The sequence below is a fragment of the Carettochelys insculpta genome, chromosome 29 (genome assembly GCF_033958435.1).
Source record: "Carettochelys insculpta isolate YL-2023 chromosome 29, ASM3395843v1, whole genome shotgun sequence".
NCBI lineage: Eukaryota > Metazoa > Chordata > Testudines > Carettochelyidae > Carettochelys > Carettochelys insculpta.
Window position 1 is genome coordinate 11,312,175 of NC_134165.1, and position 11,889 is coordinate 11,324,063.

Below are 11,889 nucleotides of genomic sequence, written 5' to 3' on the forward strand. Positions count from 1 at the left end.
AGCCCCCCCTGCCCTGCACGCACTATGCAGCTGCTCTGTCTTCCTTTTCCTTCAGTTGGAGGCCGGGGTTGCTTTCCAGCAGCCTGTTTGTATGAAGGCTGGGGTTTCCAAGGAGAACCTACACCTTGCAATGGAGTGACACAATCTTCAGGTGAGCGGTGACTGGAAAACTCTGCCCTGCAGCCAGCTGGGCGGGGGTGTCCCTGGTGGGATAAGCCAGTCCCTGCCCCATTTCAAAGCTCGCTCACCAGGAGACAGGCTGGCTGGAGCCCAGATGGGCAAGGTCTGGAAAGATCAGAAGCTGGGAAGGGGAAGGGGTTGGCTGCAGCACAGGAGATGCAGAGGAATTTCCTCCATTGCCTAGTGACAGACCAGAAACCCAAGCAGAAGCAAAAGACGTCGGGTGGTATCCCAGTTGTGCAAGGGTGGTTGATATAAGCATGTCCAGATGCATGGGACCGGTGTGCCTGTGTCGTTGCGTGTGCCTGCCTGTGTTTGTGCAGAGCCATGAGGTGACTCCACTGGGGACTCCCCACCCCAGGGGGTCACCCCAGCAGCAGCAGCAGCAGAGCCTTGTGCTCTTCTTCCAGCTTGTCTGTTCTCTCCCCTGGCCCAACCAAATCCGACTGAATTTCCGTAGCTCCCCTATTATTACTACTACTCTGGGTTATGCTATGAGAACGTTGTCCAGCCCTACCTGAGATCAGGGCCCTGCTCTTCCAGGCATTGCGCAGACAGTCCTGGCTCCAAAGAACTCACTGTCTAAAGGATCAAAGGGTGGGGTGGAGAAACTGAGGCACAGAAATAGGAAGTAACTTGCTCAGGGTCACGCAACAGGGCCAAGACTGAGCCAGGACCCCCCGGGTTCTATGCACCACTCCCAGGCCCCTCCCACTAGGCTATGCTGCCTCTCCTCACCCCCACGCCACCTGAAGTGCTTCTGCCCCTGGAGAACTTCCAGCAGCAAAGAGCCCCACTCCTGGATCACACATGGGGGTCCCCCAGTCACTGGTTTCCTAGCTCAGCTCTTATTGCTCAATCTGCTGGTGGCCATGCTTGTAAAGGTTAACAGGGCTAATAACAAAGCATGCCCATGATTGCCCATGGCCTAGCTGAGAGCAGGCACAGGGGAAACTGAGGCACAGACAGGGGAAATAACTGGCTCAAGGTCACCATGCAGGGCCAAGACCGAGCAGGGAACCTGTTTTCCAGCCAGGAGGAAATTACATGTAATCCCTTGGCAGGCTGAGCTGCTAATTCACCCCACCCCTAAACACTCCCACCCCTCCCCTCCCAGCAACCCACAGGCCTCCCCATTAGCCCTCACCCCCAGCCGAGAGGAATGGGGCTGCATGAAGAGGCCCTGGCCAGCGTCTCAAGGGGATTTCCCTAGACCCCACCACCCCACCCAGCAGCAAGGCCCCTCCAGAGTGAGCTGGTGGTACTGGGTGATTGCATGGCTTTGGTAGTGCCAGGCGTAGCCAGCAGCAGCCCAGCCATTTCCAGTGCCTTGGGCTCCCGCCAGGTCTTTCATCTCTGGGCGTCTCAGTTTGGGGCTTTTTTGGTTTGCTGAAAGATTTAAAAAAAAGCCTTCCGTCCCTCTGCCAGGACAAATATTGGAGAGGGAGTCCAGAGCTGCTGCCTTGGACATGTGCAAATGGTTACTGTGCCGATGGGGGTGGTGGGGAGAGATGCTCCCTATCTACTTCCCAGGAGATGCACTGGGAGGGGGACAGCAAAATCAGTGGGAGTTGGCATGAATTAAGGGACAGGACAGGAGGATGGGGACGTATTTGCAAATGGCCTGGAGAGTGGCCACTGGGCCAGGATCTCAGTGCAAGAATTTCTCCCTTCTGTATCTATGTGTTTCCTGATAACGGAGCCCATCCAGGGCTCCTGGTGCTGTGAGCTTCCCCCCAGCAGTGCCTGATGCCGAAACCCCAGGCAGGAGACCAGTCGTGGCAATCTGGCTGGCTGGAGTCTGGCTGCGCAGGCTCCTTTGCTGTGGCTTGAGACAGTGTGATCTAACGGCCAGTGCTGGGAACTCAGGAGACCTGCATTCTAGTCCCCATTCTGCCACTGGCTCACTGGGCGACCATAGACAAGTCACAGCTGTCCTCCGTCCCTCAGTTTCCCCACTCACCCTCTGTCTAGTACACACTGTGCCTGTGCAGTGCCCGGCCCTGATCGCAGTTGGCCCCTCTCCATGGTCCTTCATACTGAGGGCAGCATTGTCACATTGCTGATAACACAACCCCAAGGTGCTGGGCGCAAGCGGGCCTGGTGGACAATTCTCGAGTCAGTGGCCCTTGTCTGCAGCTAACATGGCCTCTGGGAAGGGGAGATGCAGAGTAGGCCCACAACACCACAATGGGGAGCTGCTGGCCCTTTACCCAGCCCCCAACCTACACACTTTATAAGAAGTAGACTGAGGCCAAAGAAACCCGGGACCAGGCTCGCCCTGGAGCTCTGAGGTCTTTCCCAGAAGCTAGTGAGCTCCAGCAAGACTAGGTTCAACAGTCAGGTCTCTGGGCCTGTAAAATTGCCCCCACATGATGAGACCAGCTGCCCGGGTCACAGGGATGGTGCCGAGTGCTTTCAGGGAGGTCGCAGCCGCCATCAGCTTCGGTGCGTTTCAAGGCCCGGACATGAAACCACAGACAGCCGCTGGGATGTGGTGAGGTGGGAGGGGGAGCGGAAGGTCCCTGCAGGGTCCAAGCAGCTTCCTGTGAAGTGGTTTTCCCCTGTGGGTCAAGGCGGGGAGCCGGAATGGGGGACAAGGCAGGCCAGGTGGCAGGAGTTCCTCTACTCTCAATGGATACTGTGTATGGGGGCTGTTCTCTACCCCTCAGCCTGGGCGGGGGGAGCTGTTTGCAATAGCCACAGGGGGGTTGGAAGGCTGAGATCCTCCCAGTATGGGCCTTGCCAAGGCAGCTGTACTGCCCACCCGGCTTGGCAGAGGGGGCAAAGGAATGAGAGTGGATATCCCTGGAGTAGGACCCTTGCAGGGACAGCAGGAAGCTTGCGCGGAGCAGCCCCAGGGTGAGCTTGAGGCATGTTTTCCATGAGAGGTTGATTTTTGGTGCAATGGCCCGAGGACCCATCAGCCTGTTCAGCAGGGACACTCTGGGGTAGGAACATACTCCCAGCCCTGCGCGGCACACGGCCGTGTCACAGAACAAGGACGTCACGTGCCACTGACCCCGCCGAGTGATGCCACAGCACGGCAATGACTGAGATGTTGCAATGTTGTCTGACAGTGACAAATCCCTACACTCTGCAGCCACTCTGAGTTCATAGCCGGCTTTAGTCTCTGAGTTGACTGCTTCCAAATCCAGAGCCCCTTTCTTTCTCAGTTAGAGGAGAATCTCCATCACACTGTTTACAGTATAGGGGCTGTGACACAGATTAACTGCATTTGTTCCGTCCAGTAGAGGATACTGGCATGTATATGCACAAGAAGTGGATAGCTAGTGCAGGGAATTTACTGTGTATGGGGTCCTCTTGTCCCTGCAGGGCCACTGAGCCAGCTCTGCTCCCCAAACTAGCTCCTGGCCTTAGGAGCTGCACGGAGTATAACATGGGTCACGTCTACACTAGAGAAAAACGTCGAAATGGCCATGCTAATGGCCAAATCGGAGAATACTAATGAGGTGCTGAAATGAATATTCAGTGCCTCATTAGCATGCCATTGGCCACGACACTTTGAAAGCAATAGGAATAAGGGGATTTCGATGTTTGCAGGGTCCCTTAAAAAGGACCCCCGTGTAGACAAGCCGTGCATTAGCAAAACGCGGCACTTTCAAAGTGCTGTGGCTGGCAGCATGGTAATGAGGCACTGAATATTCATTTCAGCACCTCTTTAATATTCTCCGATTTGGCCATTAGCATGGCCATTTTGAAGTGTTCCCCTAGTGTAGACGTAGCCCTGGTGTTCTGACGTATAAGAACATAAGAACATAAGAATGGCCATACTGGGTCAGACCAAAGGTCCATCCAGCCCAGCATCCCATCTGCCGACGGTGGCCAATGCCAGGTGCCCCAGAGAAGGAGAACAGAAGACAATGATCAAGTGATTTATCTCCTGCCATCCATCTCCTGCCCATGTACTGAAGGCTAGGGCACCATACTTTACCCCTGGCTAATAGCCATTTATGGACCTAACCTGCAAAAATTTATCAAGCTCTTTTTTAAACCCTAATAGAGTCCTGGCCTTCACAGCCTCCTCGGGCAAGGAGTTCCACAGGTTGACTGTGCGCTGTGTGAAGAAAAATTTCCTTTTATTAGTTTTGAACCTATTACCCATCAATTTCATTTGGTGTCCCCTAGTTCTTGTATTATGGGAAAAGGTAAATAATTTTTCTATATTCACTTTCTCCACACCATTCATGATTTTATATACCTCTATCATATCGCCCCTCAATCACCTCTTTTCCAAACTGAAAAGTCCCAGTCTCTCTAGCCTCTCCCCATATGGGACCCGTTCCAAGCCCCTAATCATCTTAGTTGCCCTTTTCTGAACCTTTTCTAATGCCAATATACCTTTTTTGAGGTGAGGAGACCACATCTGCATGCAGTACTCAAGATGTGGGCGTACCATAGTTTTATATAGGGGAAGTATGATATCTTTTGTCTTATTATCGATCCCTTTTTTAATAATTCCTAACATCCTATTTGCTTTACTAACTGCTGCTGCACACTTCATGGATGTCTTCAGAGAACTATCCACTATAACTCCAAGATCCCTTTCCTGATCTGTCGTAGCTAAATTTGACCCCATCATGTAGTACGTGTAATTTGGGTTATTTTTTCCAACATGCATTACCTTATACTTACCCACATTAAATTTCATTTGCCATTTTGCTGCCCAATCACCCAGTTTGCTGAGATCTTTTTGTAGTTCTTCACAATCTGTTTTGGTTTTGACTGTCCTGAACAACTTGGTGTCATCTGCAAACTTTGCCACCTCACTGCTTACCTCATTTTCTAGATCATTGATGAACAAGTTGAACAGGATCGGTCCCAGGACTGAGCCCTGGGGAACACCACTAGTTACCCTCCCCCATTGTGAAAATTTACCATTTATTCCAACCCTTTGTCTTCTGTCTTTTAACCAATTCCCGATCCATGAAAGGATCTTTCCTCCTATCCCATGACCGCCTAATTTACATAAAAGCCTTTGGTGTGGGACCGTGTCAAAGGCTTTCTGGAAATCTAGGTATATTATGTCCACTGGGTGCCCCTTGTCCGCATGTTTATTAACCCCTTCAAAGAATTCTAATAGATTAGTTAGACACGACTTCCCTCTGCAGAAACCACGCTGACTTTTGCCCAACAATTCGTGCTCTTCTACGTGCCTTGCAATTTTATTCTTTACTAGTGTTTCTACTAATTTGCCTGGTACTGATGTTAGACTTATCGGTCTATAATTGCCAGGATCTCCTCTAGAGCCTTTTTTAAATATTGGCGTTATATTGGCCGTCTTCCAGTCATTGGGTACCCAAGTGGATTTAAAGGATAGGTTACAAACCACTCTTAATAACTCCGCAAGCCACTTCCACGCAGCCCCCCCAGGATGGGCTGTACCTCCTCTGAGATGCGTATCAGAATCTGTCCTGCACAGTTCAGCTCAGCTACTGACACTCTTAGGCCAAGCCCAGAGATGCAGGTGCCAACGCACAGGGGCATTAAGTAGGATCAGAGCAGGCCCTGACAGGACTGTGCCTCACTGCAGCCCCAGCATGGCCACGTGTCATGAACAGCAGGAGGGATGAGGAGGTTATCTGATGATCCCTCCTCCCCTTCAACAAGCCTCACAGGAAACAGTGGGGAAGCACAAGACAGGGTTGCCCTAATGGCGGTGTGCGGGGCTAAACTTAGTCCCTGAGCGTGGAATCAGGGAGCCATCAGCCTAGAACTGGCAGAAGGTCGAATTGGACTCGCTCTGTCTGGCCCAGAGGCTGCCCACGGCGCATGCTGTACTGACCGGGCCTTGCATTCCCGCTACCCAGTGTCTGCGCTGAGCAGGTTACAGGACAGACAGCTGCACTGGCCTTCCCTTCCCGTGCCGCTGGCCCTGGGACAATTGCTGTGGTGCTGCTCTTGGGAATGGAGGTTGAGGAATGTGCCTCCCTGAGTAGCACTGGAATACATTTCTGGAGTGGGTTTGGCTCTGGAGAATCACGCCTGCTTGATTTATCCAGGACGGGCAACTCTTATGTAACCCACGCACCTAGGTTCACTGTCCCATGTGGTGGCACCTAGACCACTTATGCAGAAAGATGGAGTCTCCTCTATAGTCTCAACTGAGAGCCAGCTGGTTTGTCACTCTAACTGTAGCTTGTGCACTAAGCTCTAGAGGTCCTGGGTTTGATTCCCCAGCTGGGTGGTTACGCTGGTACTAAGAGACCCAAGGGAGAGGAGGGGTGTCTTCTAGGCAAGCAGGAGAGGGGAGTAAGGCTCAGGAATGGTAATGTATAGAAGCCTGTGGGGTAGCACTTCAGTCTCCCTGGACACTCAGTAGCAGATTTAAGGATGACTATTCTGAAACAAAAAATTCAAATCAAATGGAGAGGAAAAATCTTTGAGCTGCAAATTTGACTCCATTAACCAAGGGTTAAACAGAGACTGGGAGTGGCTTGCAGCTTCTCTGCTCTGGGTGCTAATGTCTCCCCATTAGACTCTGACAAAGGCTCACATCCCCCATCTGATCTGACTTGTTTTTCCCTCTCTTGGTAAGTATTGTTGATACTGGGCCATTTCCACCTTGCTGAATAGACCTTGTCAGCTCTGGCCCTCCCTCTTACTGGGACCCCACTCTTTAAATACCCCTCTGAAGCCACCCTCCCACTCATGCATCTGACGAAGCGGGTCTTTGCCCACGAAAGCTCATGCTCCAAAATATCTGTTAGTCCATAAGGTGCCACAGGACTTGTTGTTCTCGAAGCTGCAGACTAACAGGGTGACCTCTCTGATAACTGCTTGCAGACATTTACCGCATCAGTGCAAGCCTGCCCTCTAGACATCGATCTGGGTAACTGCACTGGGAACACTGCAGGGGAGGCAAGAGCTGACCCACTTTAGCCAACCCCTAGTGCTTTTCATTCATCAAAAGCATTTACACACAGCCCATAACTGGAGTATCTTGGCCCCTCGCAATTTCCATCCTCATTGTCCTTGCAGCACCCCATGAGGCTGGGCAGAGTTGTTATCTCCAGCAGGGGAACCGAGGCAACATAGCAACTAAGGCCTCAAAGGTGTGTGGGCTCTGATTTTCTGTGGAAATCAGCGGGAGTTTGATTTCGATGCAAATCTAACCCATGCAGATGCTCTCCATCCACTGACAGACACAAACCCAGCTCCTCACCGCACCACTGGTCAATAAAGATGTTAATTGTGGCCAGGCTGGCTTGGTCCCCGTTCAGATTATATCCTGCTTTTCTAAACTTCCCCTGGCAGGTGATTTCCAATTCCACCTGCAGGTGAATAAGGAATTCCTTTCTAGTCCTGAGCACTGCCTGCTGATAAACAGCTATTGTGGGTTTAAGCTGAATCTACGTTTCATTGATGTGCAAAGTGATTTTTGTGGGTTGTTTGGTGGCCAGGGGAGGAGAGACAGAAACCAGAAATACACATCTCTCAGAGCTGGAGGGGACCTGGAGAAGCCATGAAGTCCAGTCCCCTGCCCTCTCAGCAGGACCAAGCACCATCTTTGGTTTGTTTTTTTTTGGGGGGGGGGCGGGGGCGGTGGTTAATCCTTAAACAGCCCCTGTAAAGATTGAATTTACAACCTGGTGTTTAGCAGACTAAACCACTGAGCTATCCTTCCCACCTCGCTTATAGGCAGAGTTCATAGTGACATCTAGAGTTAAGAACAACAAGAAGTCTCGTGGCACGTTATAGACTAACAGATATTTTGGAGCATAAGCTTTCATGGGCAAAGACCCACTTCATCAGATGCATGAGTGGGGGGGTTGTGGTTTCAGAGGGGTATTTAAAGAATGGGGTCTCAGTAAAAGGGAGGGCCAGAACTGACGTCTGATACCTAGAGTTAAGGTTAACTCACACATTTCCATTCTCAGCTCCTGTTTTCCGCATAACTTTGCCAAACTTAAAGCATGTGCCAGAATTGTCTCCTGAATGCTCGGGCCGAATTTTTGGTTTCTGGGAGATTTTCAGAAAAAAAATAGGTTGCGTCTGAGCATGAGGTTAAGGAAAATAATTGGCAGTTTGACTGTTAAGCAATTTTGCCTACTGATTTTTGAGAACCACTAGCACCTGCCTGCTTTGAAGTGGGATGTTGACATTTGGGAGGAGCGTAGCCCTGGAGTCAGAGAGGTGCCTTTTGTTACCCCCAGAAAAATACTGCTTGATTTGGCCAAATTATACTCCTCTGAAAAATCACCATACAGTACAGAGCAAGAAGTCCTGTGGCCCCTTATAGACTAGCTCTGCTAGTGTACAAGGGGCCACAGGACTTCTTGCTGTTTTCGAAGATACAGGCTACCTCTCTGATACTTATCGCCTGCAGACAGCCTGCCAACCTTAAACAAATCCTCACCAGCCACTACAAATCACAAACCAGTGACTCTAGGCCTGGAACCAGCCCCTGCAACAGTCCTTGCGGCCAACTCTGCTCACATGTCTACACCAGCGACATCATCACAGGACCTAACACCAACTATACCATCAGGGGCTCCTTTACCTGCACATCTACTAATATAATATATGCCATCATGGGCCAGAAATGCCCCACTGCAATTTACATTGGCCAGAGTGGACAGTCTCTCCGTAAAAGAATAAATGGACATAAATCAGACATCAGGAATGGTAATGTACAGAAGCCTGTGGGGGAACACTTCAATCTTCCTGGACACTCAGTGGCAGATTTAAGGGCGACAGTCCTGAAACAAAAAAAATTCAAAAATCAAATGGAGAGAGAAATCTCTGAGCTGCAATTTATTTGCAAATTTGACTCCATTAACCAAGGATTAAACAGAGACTGGGAGTGGCTCGTAGTTTACAAAGGCAGTTTCTCTACTCTGGGTGCTCATGTCTCCCCATTAGACTCTGACAAAGGCTCACATCCCCCTATTTGATCTGACTTGTTTTTTCCTCTTTTGATAAGTACCGTTGATACTGGGCCATTTCCACCTTGCTGAATAGACCTTGTCAGCTCTGGCCCTCCCTCTTACTGGGACCCCACTCTTTAAATACCCCTCTGAAGCTACACACCCACTCATGCATCTGATGAAGTGGGTCTTTGCCCACGAGAGCTTATGCTCCAAAATATCTGTTAGTCTATAAGGTGCCATGAGACTTCTTGTTGTTCTCTCTAATACTTGTCACTATACAGTACAGGTTGCTCCTAGCAATCTCTGAATATTCCCTGTGTGCCAAGCAGGCAAGCTCCGAGCTAAAGTATCAGATGCTGTTACCTGACCTAAGGAAGTTGATGGTGAGGTCCAGTCTTCCCTTATTAACATGGAGATGTATGTATCTCATTAAGCGGGGTGGGACCTCGAGAGTTCATAGGGCCAGTCCCCTGTGCACACAGCAGGACCTATCACCATCCCTGACAGATTTTTTTTTTAATCTACTTGCCCCAGATCCTTAAATTGCTCCCTCAGGGATTAAACTCAGACCCATGGATTTAGCAGGCCAATGCTCTAACCACTGAGCGCTCCCTACCCTCCAATTGCCTCAATGGTCTTTAGGCTGGGACACACACACCCCCACACCCACCCACACACACACACAGGGCTAGCAGGGTGCATTCACACTGGTGTGGAAGGAATATATGGAGACATGACTGTATAAAAGGATGTGTGGGGATTTGATGAGGTGGGGGTTGTGGTCTCAGAGGAATACCCCTTTGTCCAGCAGTCTACAGGCTCCCCCGTTACCCCTTGCCCCCCCAATGCAGCCGATTGCACCCAGACACTCCCATACATCCTTGTTCCCCTCCCCGCCCAACAGATGCTTCTTGCACACTGCCCTGGGAGATGATTTTTATTTCTTTTTAATCAGGAGACTGTCTTTTTAATGAACCTCTTTCTTTGTCTAGTCTAAGCTGATCACTGGGGTTACCAAAGCCAATGCTGTCGATGGGCCCAGGCCAATGGGCCCATTGAAAGCCATGGAAAGACTCCAGCTGACTTCACAGGCTCCAAGGGATACAATGAAGAGATTACAGGAGCATGGCAGAAACCCAGGGGGAGTGCTCAGATCCTTGGCAGGAACTTCCCAATCTGGGGGCTCTGTTGGGGTGAGCAGATCTTTATTCCCGCCCCCATAGGGCTGACTTGCAAACCCTTGTGTGGAGGGAAGTGGGCACCTCTGGCGTTGCCTCTTTTACTTCCCTACAAACAGCTTCAAGCAGGGCTTTGCCTGTGGGTCTGTGTCCAAGGCCAAGCCAGGCCTGTGGTGGTTCTGATGGCTTTGAGTGAGAGGCGCCGTCCAAATCGCCGGCTCCTATCAAACCCTCTTCGCTGTGTAATGGATCAGGAATGCAGGCCCCCTCCCGCAGCCCCCTCCACCAGAGCGTTTATTTCATATCCTGAAAAAATTAAAATAACTTCTGTGGCCACTAACCTCCCCCCCCCACTAAGTTAAATATAATAAAAGTGAGATGAAAATGGAGGGAAAGCAAACAGAACCCCAAAGAGGGGCTGGGAGCCTTCCAAACCGGAGAGGCTGGGATTGAGGAGAGAATGCGAGACACACAGCCGGACGCACACGTGCATAATGACACACATAGAGAGAGAGGGACAGGCAGACGCAGACAGGCGGACAGACAGATAGGCCTTTGGATAGACTCACAGAAAGACAGCGAAACACACACACGTGTGGCCAGCAGGGTGTGGATGTGCTGGGGTGGAAGGCACATATGGAGGCATGATTGTATAGGAGGATGTGTGGGGGTCTGATGGGTGTGTGTGTGTGGTCTTGTATGAACGCCCTTTTGTCCAGCAGCCTACACGCTCCCACATTATTGCATGCCACCCAATGCAGCCGGATACACCCACACACTCCCATGGATCCTTGTTTTCCCACAACCAACAGAGCATGCCTCCCGCATGCAGATTCCTCTGCGCTCACAGGGTATGTCTATACAGCAGCCTTCTTTCAAAATAAGCTGCTCTGGAAGAGCTATTCTGAAATAGCTTATTTTGAAATAACGCTGCTAAACACAAAAATACATTTGAAATACAGCATCTACAGACAGAGCATATTTTGAAATAGAGCCATCAGATGCATCATGGCTTATTTTGAAATAGGCTATGTTCCCCATCTACATTGCCCATATGTGCAAAGGGGCATGTTAATGAAGTGCTTCGGAGCCGGTTGATAAGGCACTGATATGCATATTCAGTATCTCATGAGCATAATGGTGGCCAGTTGCGCTTCGAACATGCTGCTTTCAGAACGTAGACTGACTATATAGTCACGGGTGCTTCAAAATAAACCCACACTTTGAAATTCCCTTATTCCCAATTCTTGCAGGCTTGTGCCCCATGGGAGGGTGGGGTGTGTGTGTGTGTTTGTTGTGTGCTCAGGACTCTTTGGTTGCTTTTAAAAAGTTGATGGTAAGTGAAACATGATCGAGGGAGCCAGGGGGGTGAATATGGGGAACTGCGGGGGTGCAATTGTGGGAACCTCTCCCAGAAGCACAAAGCTGCCAGTGCCCCCTCTACTGCTGTCCCCATGCCACCCGTGTGGGGGACCAGTGGAAGAGGGGAGCTAGCGAGATGGAAGAAGAGGCAGGAAGGCCGCAGAGTTGCGTTGCTTAGGGGCTGGCTGGAACCCAGGCGCCGAGCTGGTGGTGAGCGGCAGACAGCGGTGGGGTCGAAATGAGGCCGCGGCCCCTTTAACTCCCAAGCCGCTCCC